The 11,246-nt window shown below is 37.3% G+C and overlaps 1 long non-coding RNA gene across 1 annotated transcript; it reads left to right on the top strand.

Moving 5' to 3' along the window:
* Window positions 1-4,129: 4,129 nt before the first annotated feature.
* LOC125922135 (uncharacterized) lies at window positions 4,130-10,630 on the top strand. The gene is made up of 4 exons (XR_007457584.1): window positions 4,130-4,214; window positions 4,523-4,575; window positions 7,015-7,099; window positions 10,497-10,630. It is a non-coding gene; the product is annotated as an uncharacterized LOC125922135 (long non-coding RNA).
* Window positions 10,631-11,246: the final 616 nt, after the last annotated feature.

The raw sequence follows: 11,246 nt of genomic DNA, 5'->3' as shown, positions 1-11,246 counted from the left end.
TGAGTTGGTGGAGTGAGCATCACAACTTGCAAGAAAATCTTGCTCTGACTGGGAAACGGGGATCATGACAGTTTAAGATGATTGAGAAAAACTAAGTGTCCTGATCTTTATTCATAAATTTTGGTCACAAAAAAATGAAGATATGAACCACTAAGGCAGGAAAATATGATTCAAAATCATTCCTTAAATTACTAGACAGAATAGCAAAAAGCCACTTCTGCCTTGAAAATGGTTCCACTCAGGATTGAACGGCTAGAGCATCTCAGAGACAGGAGCAGTGAGAAGGCATTCAGCATTATCTCACTGGTGGGTCTAGTTTAGAGAAAGAGAGGCTATTAAACCCAACAGTACTTAAAATATTAATACATCAAACCACCAGGCAACTATAAACACATCAAGTGCTAATGCTTTGCAGTACTAAAAGCAAATACATGAAAGAAAGATGACAATCAATATTAAAGAAGAATAAGGAAGCCCAAAGAGGGACTAATCGATGATTGACACAGTTGAGTATGGGTAAGAGAAAAGAGCCACATAATACTCTTCTTGATGTTTCTTTAAATATTACTATAAAGTTTACTCATCTGGTTCACAGTTGAAATTCTTGTATATGGCAGGCACTGTGTTGGGTAATCAGGAAGTGTCAGACGACTTGAAGTTTCCTATCCAAATGGAGCTCAAAGTTTTGTTGATTAAAAAAAAAAAGAACAAAACAGAAATGAGTCATTACAGTACTGAGTCATGGGTGTTACACGCATCCATGGTGGGTATAGAGTGCAGCGGAAACACAGTGCAGGGAGCCCCCACACTGTGCCAGAAAGGTGGAGGAGGCATCTCAGGCAGGCGGAATCTGAGATGGGTCTTGAAAGGTGAGGACGTGTTCTCTAGGTAGAGTCAAGGGAAGAGAGAGGCTATTCCACACGGAATAAACAGCGTGGACAAAATCCAGAAGAATATAAGGGCAGAGACCGTTTGGGGAAAGGTGAAGGACCTGTCAGGAGAACCGCGTGCGGGGAGTCCTGAGCTCACCGGTGAGGCTGCTGGCTCAGCCAGAGTCACAGGCACAGTAAGTCTGAGGAAGTAAGTTACTCCACAATTAGACAAGCAGTGTCCAATCAATAAAGTGAGAGCAATTCCTGCACTATGTGGAATATTGACTGAGTCTAGATCCAGACCGATTTAAAAATGCGTGGAACAAGAAATTATTTTATAGCAAACACTAAAGATTAAGGAAAGTATAGATGCTTAGTCCAGACAAATCAGTCTGGCAAGAAACATGTAAAAGGGTCCAAATTAGCAATGTGCCACTTGTTTTCCTTCACCCCAAATACTATCCAAACAGTGCATTGTATAGGTGTTATTATATCCTTACCATCTCTCACAACATGCATATGTACACATGTATATACACACAGAAGAGATACTGCAGGACTACTTTGGACCCATTTAGGAACATCAGAAAACTATTTAGCTAGTAAAACTTCAATGAGGTCTCTCTTGTTTCTATTTCCAAAGGAAAAACATTGCACCATACTTACAAGCTGCATGTGTTTTCTCCATCAGCAAATACATGTCATATGTCAAAATAAACTGGCCAAGAAAGTGTAAATAAATGATTCAGTACAGCCCCATTACCAGTACTGGAAAAAAACAGAATGTAAAACTCAGAGTACAACTCCTACAGACTGTGAGTCAGGAACACCATGTTTTCACATAATGGGCGGTACGCGCTGTAATGAGAAGCGGGAGGTGGAGGGAAAGCTCTAACATCAATGGGTGCCATGGTGCCCTGTGAACTCAGACTCTCCTTAACATATTGAGATGCCCTACTTTGCAGTCTGTCTCCTCCACATGGAATAATAATGCTCCTCAAAGGACAAGAAAGGCTTAATATTCATTCACCTTTTTCCCTCAATACCTAACACAACTTAAGCACCAAACAAATCCATTAGGCTGAATCAACTTACAGAACCAATATGAGAGTCAAAAACTGTGATAAATAAGATCAGAAGAGCCTAGCATAACTGTTTACCATGTCTGAGCAATGACTAAACCCCTCTCAACAGGTGAGGCACTGTGGTTGTCCATGGGAAGCCCACAGAAATAAGAAGAGCAGAGAAGAGAACAGAAACTAAGCTTTGTCAGTTACCAGGGCAGGAGCCCTGCTGGGAAAGGGATCTTTGCTTCAACCATGGTAGACCAGAAAATACCATTCACTCCACTGACCAAGTTTCTAGGCATGCGTCACATTATATTCTGAATATATCTTTGTGACACTTTCAGTTATTATTTTAGCACAGCATCTCTGATTTTATTAGGTCATGGGAGTTGTCAGCAAATAACACTGTGCCTGGCACATAGTGGCTATCACAAAAATTATTGAATAAATATATTTGATTTTTTCCTCTCAAACTGGCTATTAGTAACTGTAAGCTACCATGGACTGTAGCTGGAACTGGCCGCATGTCATTCTTGGCTGAGCTCAAGCCAGGGCAATAAAACTACTATCAACCCTGTTAACAACAGCCACTGCCAACATTCTGATAGTGCCAGACCCTGTTCCATGTTTTTCATGCACATTAACTCATTTGGTCCTCACTAATAATCCCATGGATAACTATTATTATGATCCTAACTTTGTAGAAGCTGAAACTGAGGCATAGAAAGATATGAATAAGGGAAATGTGAAGGCAAAGTCTTATTAAGGAAGACCCGGCTGTTAATTACCAAGTCACAAGGATTATGATTCATTATTACTTAGAAGTCGCCCATATATGAGGGGTGACCAAGAGTGAAGGGTGAATTAGTGCGCTAGATGCAGGAGCTGGTAATTGTCCTGGACTGCAGTGAGAAAAATCAGAAACAAGGCTGGGTTTTTCTGGGGTCAGATCTGATGTCATAAAGATGACAATAGCAATTTAGAAAAGTCACAATTCTATGTATTGAAGTCAGGCTTCACTACCCCAATTTGATGGAGGAAGAAAAATTACCAATATCTTGTCAAGTTGACAGCTCCTCAATTCTGGGGTTTGGCATCACAGCTTAGGGAGTGCTAGAATGCATCTACAACTTGCAGGGACAGGACTATGGTAAGCAAGGACTGACTGACACAAAGTAGATTTAATCTTTTTCAAGTCATTCATTTAATGTCCTTTGGAGTGTTTGAGAGCTCTTGGCTACTTGGGCTCAGACATTTATACAGTGAAATTTTTAATGCAACATTGAAATTCAAGTGGCATATGAAATTACCCAATTCAGTTCAAATATCTACCTTCTACCATGAATACCTGCTCAAGTCAACGAATTCTCTTTATATCCAGAAAAGAGCAAGACTAATTAAGCACTACAGTTTTGTTGATCTAATAAGTAACACATCTAATAAATAAGTGAAGTTTGTGGCAGGGTCAGGGGACTCCTCCATCCTGCTAATTAACCAAAATTTAACTTTCTAAGAAGATGCTACAAGGGAAGGGGAAGATGAGGCTTTAACCTAAATTACTTGGAGCCCATGCATTTTATGAAGCTTTAAGCAATGGTTTCTATGCATGTGTTTGGGTTTTTTTTTTTTTTAATGGAAAGAATATCCTTAGCTTTTGTTTCATTGAAGAAGTCAGGACACTAGAAAAGATTAAGTGGTACAGGTATAAAGGCAATAAGTTAGAATTAAGAAAATTTCCATAATTCAATCTACTGAACTTTCTACACTGAACTAAAGGGATACCAAAAATCCTTTTCACCAGAGAGGGGTTAACTGGTCATTACTATTCATGCTCTTTCCTTAGAAAATACACATTTGTATCCTAATGGAATGTATCATAATAACCGATGTAAACCTGGCCCTGACATCAGATCCTGAAGTTCAAATCCCAGACCCACTTCTTGCTGGCTGTATAAACTGGAAGAAGTTACCTAACATCTCTCTTGCTCAGTTCTCATCAGTGAAATGATTGTAACAATACACCTACCTCCTACTGCTGTTGAGAGGATTAAATTGAATTGTTTACAAAGCCCTTATCAAAGCACCTGGCATTTAAGAAATGTAATCTATGTGGTTATGATTATATAGTTGTGATGAAATGTTCCATTAAAAAATTAATTTCCCCTAATTTGTAAGTTTTTTTTTTCCCAAACATCCATGATGGACCAGCTGCCAATCTTGAAGAATCTGGTCTCCATCTGCATTTACTGCGTTATCCTTTGGATTATTTTGTTAGGTACCAAGGAATCCATTGGTTATAAGCTGCTTTTGTTTTCCAGTGATGACATTGTGCCAGGTTTTTGCAAGTTTCCTCAAATATGAGTTGTAACTTAATATTAAGTAAAGCTTGAAACTCTTGGCATCTACACTTCCTTATACTTGGCAAAATAGAACTTACTGTTCTTAAGACAAAAGGCGCAGAGTTCTTTTGAGTTTTTACAGAACGATGTGTATACATGAGGAATTGTTGGTAATCCAAAAGCATAGAATTAAAATTCCCATAAAATATGTATTTTGTTTTAGCTCCTTTGCTTTTGATTTCAGCTCAGGTCATGTTCCCAGAGTTGTGGGATCAAGCCCCCTCGTCGGTCTTTGCGGTGAGCATGGAACCTGCTTAAGATTCTCTCTCTCTCTCTCTCTCTCTCTCTCTCTCTCTCTGCCCTCCCTCCCCTGCTCACACTTTCTATCTCTAAAATAAAAATTTATTAATTAATAGAATATATATCCACCCCTCTAACTTCGCTGTCACGATCATAATCTAAGCCCTTTTTATCTTCCCTGCTTCTTCTACTTCTGTATGCTGTTGAAGTCCTCATCTGACTTTTACAGCTGCATTTACCTTTACAACATCACATCGTAGACTATTGTTTAATAAATACCAGCCAATCTCTTTCTAAGCCAATCTCTTCTCACGTTCTGGACTGAGCACACCACTCCACTTCTGTTCTCAACGTTATAGAAAATGTTCCCGCTGTATTGCAGCCATGTGGCTTGAATGAGAACCATCATGCTCTAATGGATTTTACCCTCCCCAGTACCTGAAGTCATGTTTTACTTGTGTTTTCTACACTTTGCAATTGAAAGAGTGTTTGTTACATAGCCTAAACTCCAAGTTAGAATAAAAACATCCAGTTTAAAGTTCTGCTCAAGGCTATCTCATCCAGAAGGTGTCCCTGAGTCTCCTATAGATGAGTAATCTGCTCAGGTGTAATAGTTTATTTACATGTCTCTTGTAGCACTCTCCAATTTCTAAGTTCTATAATAATATTAGTATGTGTACATAACTTCCTCCCCTGCTAAGCTCTTTGGTGAGTGTACAATAAACACCTGATAAATGTTTATTGAACAAGTGAATGACTAGATGGATGAGGACAAAATCTTTGCAAAGGATTCTCTAAGCCTTCTTGCTTTTCATCCAGATGTTTGGCATCATAGAGACACTTCTGAAAAGGAAATAAATTGGTAATAAATGTTGTTTTCTCTCAGCTTCCATTCAAGTCATTAAGAACCAGTCATATCGTCACAATGTTCTAACTTCATGTTTGCGCTTCTTCAACTTTCACAGCCAAACACCTGCAGTTAACCAACCACACATTCCAGAGTATTTTTAACATGACTCCAATTGGTCTGGGAGGTTAACCACCTCTGAGTGTCCAGCTGAAAACCAAACTAAACATCAGTATTTTCAGAGACTTCTTTAATAACATGTGAAAGCCAGAGATTTATCTTCTCTCATTAAGCAGCTCACTGGCCAGAGTACGCTGACCGCCTCTTGTCCACTGGAATCACAACATGGACATCTCTATTGTGAATACACTAAAAGGGTCAGGAAGTCCTAGAAGTTTCTATTTTCAAATGCTGTACATTAAGGTGTTAGAACTATTATTTTGCCAGACACCCAGACTGAAAGAAAATGTAACTAATTCTTAGCTATCACAGTTTCTCTCTCAGACCCTCCTTCCATTTCAGTCAATAGACTTCAAGTGAAAAGTGCTACTAAACTTTCCCTTTAGAGCAGCAGTAATACCAGCTACACCACTACCTATCACTTTTAAACTAGGCTGTCTGGCTTTCAAGATCCAGGTCAAATTGTTCTGCACTAAAGGTATCAAAAATATTTCCTCTAATAACTCTATGCTTTAGGACACTCTAAGCTAGCTTTACATCTGCAAGATTACCTCCGTAAGATCAATAATACATGGCCAAATTTTTATCCTATATAACTAACACTATTTTATAATGTAGGTTGGTTTTTGTTTTATTTTGGGTTTTTGTTTGTTTGGTTGTTTGGTTGGTTGGTTTTGGGGGTTTTGTTGTTGTTGTTGTTATTGTTTTTGTTTGTTTTTTGGCGAGTAGACAGGATAATATTTCATTTCAGATTTTAGGTATCTTGAGAAAACAATGGTAAAAGATTCATTATTTATATTGTACATAGTGAATTGATGAAATCATTTTATATTTAGTGGGATTATTAATGACCACATAGTAAAAAGAAAAAAATTATTTTGATCTAGGAAATATATATATATATATATATATATACATTTCTCTACTGAGCAAAACTCAAAATCACATAACATTGCTTATAAGAGGTTTACATATAAGCATAGCCAATCTCAAAATCTAACTTCAAATGTATTAAATATCTACTCTCTGCATAACATCTCATTAGGTTTTAAGCAGCATCATATGGGTGACTTTTGTTTTCTTAGAGGCTAGATGCGTATTTGGAGGGCTGTGTAGAAATAATCAACAATTAGTTCTTCAATGAGTACAGTATCTTCAATGAGTACCTTTAGACATATTTCCTTGTGCTGCCCTTAAAACTAGAAGGTAAATACACTATATGAAAACATTCTATATGACTGGATCTAGCTATTATTCCTTGACTTGTTTCTAAGGCTATGCATACTTAAGGTTGTTGTTTATGAGCCTTGAGAGTCCCCATCCCCTAATCTGTGGCCTACCCGCCTGAAATGAGATTAAAATTTTCACCATCATTATTATTCTTTTGATTTATGTTATTTTTTTCACAGCGTGGGTAAATTTGCAAACTGGAGAAAATGGGATATACCAGAAACTTAGAATGGATTTGTAGGAGATTTTCAAACTACCTGCATGGTAAGTTTCTCTCTAACCTTCCACTCAAAAAAAAAATTGCATTACAGCTTGCTCTTACCCTGTATTTTTGGGTGTTTTTGTAATATACAAGTTTTCATTTTTTCCCCTCTAATTTTGGTACTGTATGTAAGGCAAAGATCTTCCCCCTGTAGGTGAGAGATTCAGGCTAACTCGATCCCTTCTAATCAAACAACAAGGTTATTTTGCCTAGAAATCTTTTAAAATTCTCCCTGGGAACCAACACAGCATGATATGGGTTGAATTTCCTAAGGACTTGGCTCTCTCCAGGTACTTTTGATAATCCCCATACAAAGCATTGTGCTGCTCCAGACTGATATTAGCCAGGCACATGAAAGCCACCAGCCACTGTAACCCAGGCAAAAACAAGCCAAAAGTTGGTAGTCAGACTGTTGCTACAATTCAGATTCATGGCACTTAATTCAACATGCATTTATCAAAAAAATGTATGATATTCAAGGCACTGAACATGACCTCAAGGAGTTTCACACATTGAGATAAAGTAGAAACTCACAGGAACTTAGATGCCATGTTTTTTTTTAGTTTTTGCCTGTAGGGGAAAGAAGCTGGGAAAAGATATTTGGTTATACTTAATTTTGGCTTTGAGAGATGGGACCTAGGTCTTCCTAGCCTTGAAAAGAAATATAAATGACCAGGAAGAGGAAGGAGAAGAAGGAGAAGGAGAGGACTTTTTGAGGTTATCAAGTGTAATAAACTTGAATGATTACTATTTATTACTACTCTTCCTTAACAGTTAAGACCCCAGTGTCTTTTTCTACCTGTAGGACTTTGCAAGATCAGAGAACTAACATGTATTTGGTAGCTAATTCATGTCAAGCACTATACTAGAGATGAGGCATACATCTCTTTGCTTAGAGCAGTGGTAAGACGGACCTTGGCATTCCAAAATGTTGATAGGAAAAGTAGGATACATTTTAATTTCTTTAGGAATTAATTAAATAACCTCTAACTTTGTGTGAAACAAATTCCCAGAACATTAAACACACTCATCTTCAAACCTAAATGTTAATAGATGCATTCAGAATTGTCAGCTGCTTGGAACTCACTCCATTATCAGTGCTAGGCAGAGCCATGTTGGAGGTGAGGCAAAAGAAAAACTATGTGTGCATCTCTATATTTATCAAAATATCCTCTCATAGTTTAAACCAAGTGGAAAGAGTTAATAAAAGTTCTACAATCAAAACAGTGTTCACACACCATTGTCAGTCCTCATAAACCACCTGGCACACACCATGAGGGCCACATTGGCTAAAAACTATGGGCTGGTTAGAAATAACTGTTCCAGTTATGCAAAAATATAGGATGGAAAAACAAATAAATAATAACCCATCTTTATTTCTAATTTTAATTTTTTTCATCATGGGTTTTTGTGTTAATTTTTGTTTGTTTTCAAAATATTATTTTAATTATTGAGTTCTTTTCATGCCCCCTTAAATTTTGCTCCAAGGCAAGTGACATTTATCCCAGCCCATCCCTGTCCATTATTGTAACTTATCTAAGATTGATTTAAGTTTCAAAGTTTCTTTCCTGTCCACCTTGTTCATTGAGCCAAGACTCCAGTACCTTTTTTTGGTGATTAAAAAGTCAGACAATGGCTGGGAAAGGAATTTTAAAAATGAAGATGAATAATGCAAATCAAAACAACAAAAGAGCAATGTACTAATATTTGAGGGTTAACAGTATTTGCCTAGCACTTTTTCACTTGTGGCATTGAGAATGGTTTAATCTTACTTTGATCAACATTTAAGAATTTGCTATTTAGTGGGTTATAACTCTTTCATATTTTCAGAGATACTTTTTGAACCATTATACTGGTCAAAGCACAGCTGTGTGTATTATATCCCTAGTGTAGATTTAAGGGAACTAAAATTTTTAAAAGAAAAAATTTTGAGCTTTTAAAAATTAGAAGAGTAATAGTTTTTCTGTGACTTTTTGTCACTGTACATGCAGAGCTGACAAGAAATGCAAGGACCCTGGTTAACCTCACCTCTAGATTATTGGAGTGACTAACTGAACACATTTTACTCAACTAAGTGGCTTGAATCCATTATGCAGGAATATAGTGAAGGTTTGCTTTTCAGTGAATGTTTCTTAAAACAAACAAACAAACAAACAAAAGAATGCTGATTATTTACATACATAATCAGCTCAAAGACAGAAAAACGTATTTCTTCAGTGCCTTTTTTCTAAATCTCACAGAGAAGGAACTATCCATAATAAATTAGAGGAATGAATTCCTCCAAGTCTTTTAGAGAATAGAGCAAACATTTGAGGTTGCAAAAAAGTACACCTGTACACCTGCATGCCAGTAAATGTGCCTAGAAAACTCATTATCATTCATTTCCTAACCAAAAATAAAGTCCTAGAATCATAATTTGGGTCTGCTTTGTTAGACACTACTAAAGTATTCTAACACTGTTTATGATAAAGAGTACTAAGACTTTTTAAAAATCCAGAGTCTGTGTTTCCCTTGAGTTTCTAAATTTCCTTTTTTATTCGAAATACCATTGCATTTATACACTACCTCTTGCCATTCTTCATTAAGAGGCAAATTAATGCCTTTATTTTGTCCCAGATATGTGGCATGTTGTACACAGTTGACTCTGTCCTTCAATGAGTAATGAATTTTGATCTTCTATATTTAGCCTTCCCCATTCTCCCCCTTTCGTCTAGAAAGAATGGATTCCCACTTTCCACCTTAACACACTTAGTGAATTGCTTTTAATTTGGAACCTCCAAGAAAATGTTTCAGAAATGTCTTTATAACTTTTGTTCTCTGATGAACTCATCACTGTTGTCAGAGTCAGACCTTATTTGAATCCCAGGTCCAACACAGACAAGCCAAGTGACCCTCATGTAGGCAAATTACATTACCCTCTGACCTCCTTTCTTATCAGCTTCTTGTGGATAGTAGTGCCTACCTCAAAGCAGAACTGTAGGGATTAAAGCAATAACATATCTAAAGTGCCTACTACTGATTACTAGCAATTTCAAACAGTTCGGCTCAACAGATGCTGCCTTCCATCCTCCTGGGAAGAGGCTAGTCAGGCAGGGACTTATAGGGCAATGGACTTCCCTGAGAGGAAATGCAATGTATCTCATGCAAAGTCCATAGAAAACAAGGTGGACCATAAGTGTAAGACACTAACTTCTGTCCCCATCTAAGGTGGTTGATTTTTTTGCTTTTGTTAGTTTTGGTAGAAAAATCAATCAAAAGCTGGCTCTGCCCTAGCTTTACAGAACTTTTCCAGTGGGATATAGTAAAAGGATTTTCTTTCCATTTCTTTGGTCATTTTCCAATTTCCTAAGGGTCATATTTGCTGAAGTACACATTAATTTTTTTTCTTTCCCCTACTAGGAAAGCCTAAGATGAAATCTTAATTTCTTAAACACTGGGTGTTTTGTTAAATTCCCATCACAAGTTTTCGTGACCTGTGATAAGAAAAGACTTTGAGAGAAGACCACAGAGACCTTAGGACACTGCTGCTTACAGATACTACTGTTTCTGGAAGGCATTGAATAAAAACTGCTAAATTGTTAACTTCAAACATTGCCTTGGTTTCTACATCAAATAACAAAGATTTCTGAAAAAGTTTTATTTTTTATTCCAACTTCTAGACAGACTTTTTTGCTTTCTTCAACAAAAGCTAACCTTCTTTTCCTTTACTTATTCCCAGTGGGGCAAACCCTCATTCTGTTCCTAAAACCCATCAGCTCCCTGCCTTGGGGCAAAGCGCCCTTTGATGTGAATGGGAGCTCGAATGTGGCCCAAAATGTGGGGACAAGACACAGGGATGAGATGGTAAACCAGACCTTGACATTTAATATTCATAACCTCAGATTTAGTTCCCATGATATTCAAGTAGGAGGAATGAAAATATATCCACATTTCAGCAAAAACCCTTGTTATTCTTGCTAGCTTTATCATTAATTTATTTGGAAGGGTAGTTGAGGGGGAAGACTGCAGAAACGTAAACTGGAGTTACAAGTCCAATCCTGTTCTCCTCTAAACATGTAGCATTTCCCACATGTTTTGTTTTCATGAATTTTGCAACCCATCACCAGTTTAGCCATTGTGTAGATCATATTCTTGCCAAGCCAAAACATT

The sequence above is a fragment of the Panthera uncia genome, chromosome C2 (genome assembly GCF_023721935.1).
Source record: "Panthera uncia isolate 11264 chromosome C2, Puncia_PCG_1.0, whole genome shotgun sequence".
Classification (NCBI taxonomy): Eukaryota; Metazoa; Chordata; class Mammalia; order Carnivora; family Felidae; genus Panthera; species Panthera uncia.
This window is presented reverse-complemented; position numbering and strand designations above follow the sequence as displayed.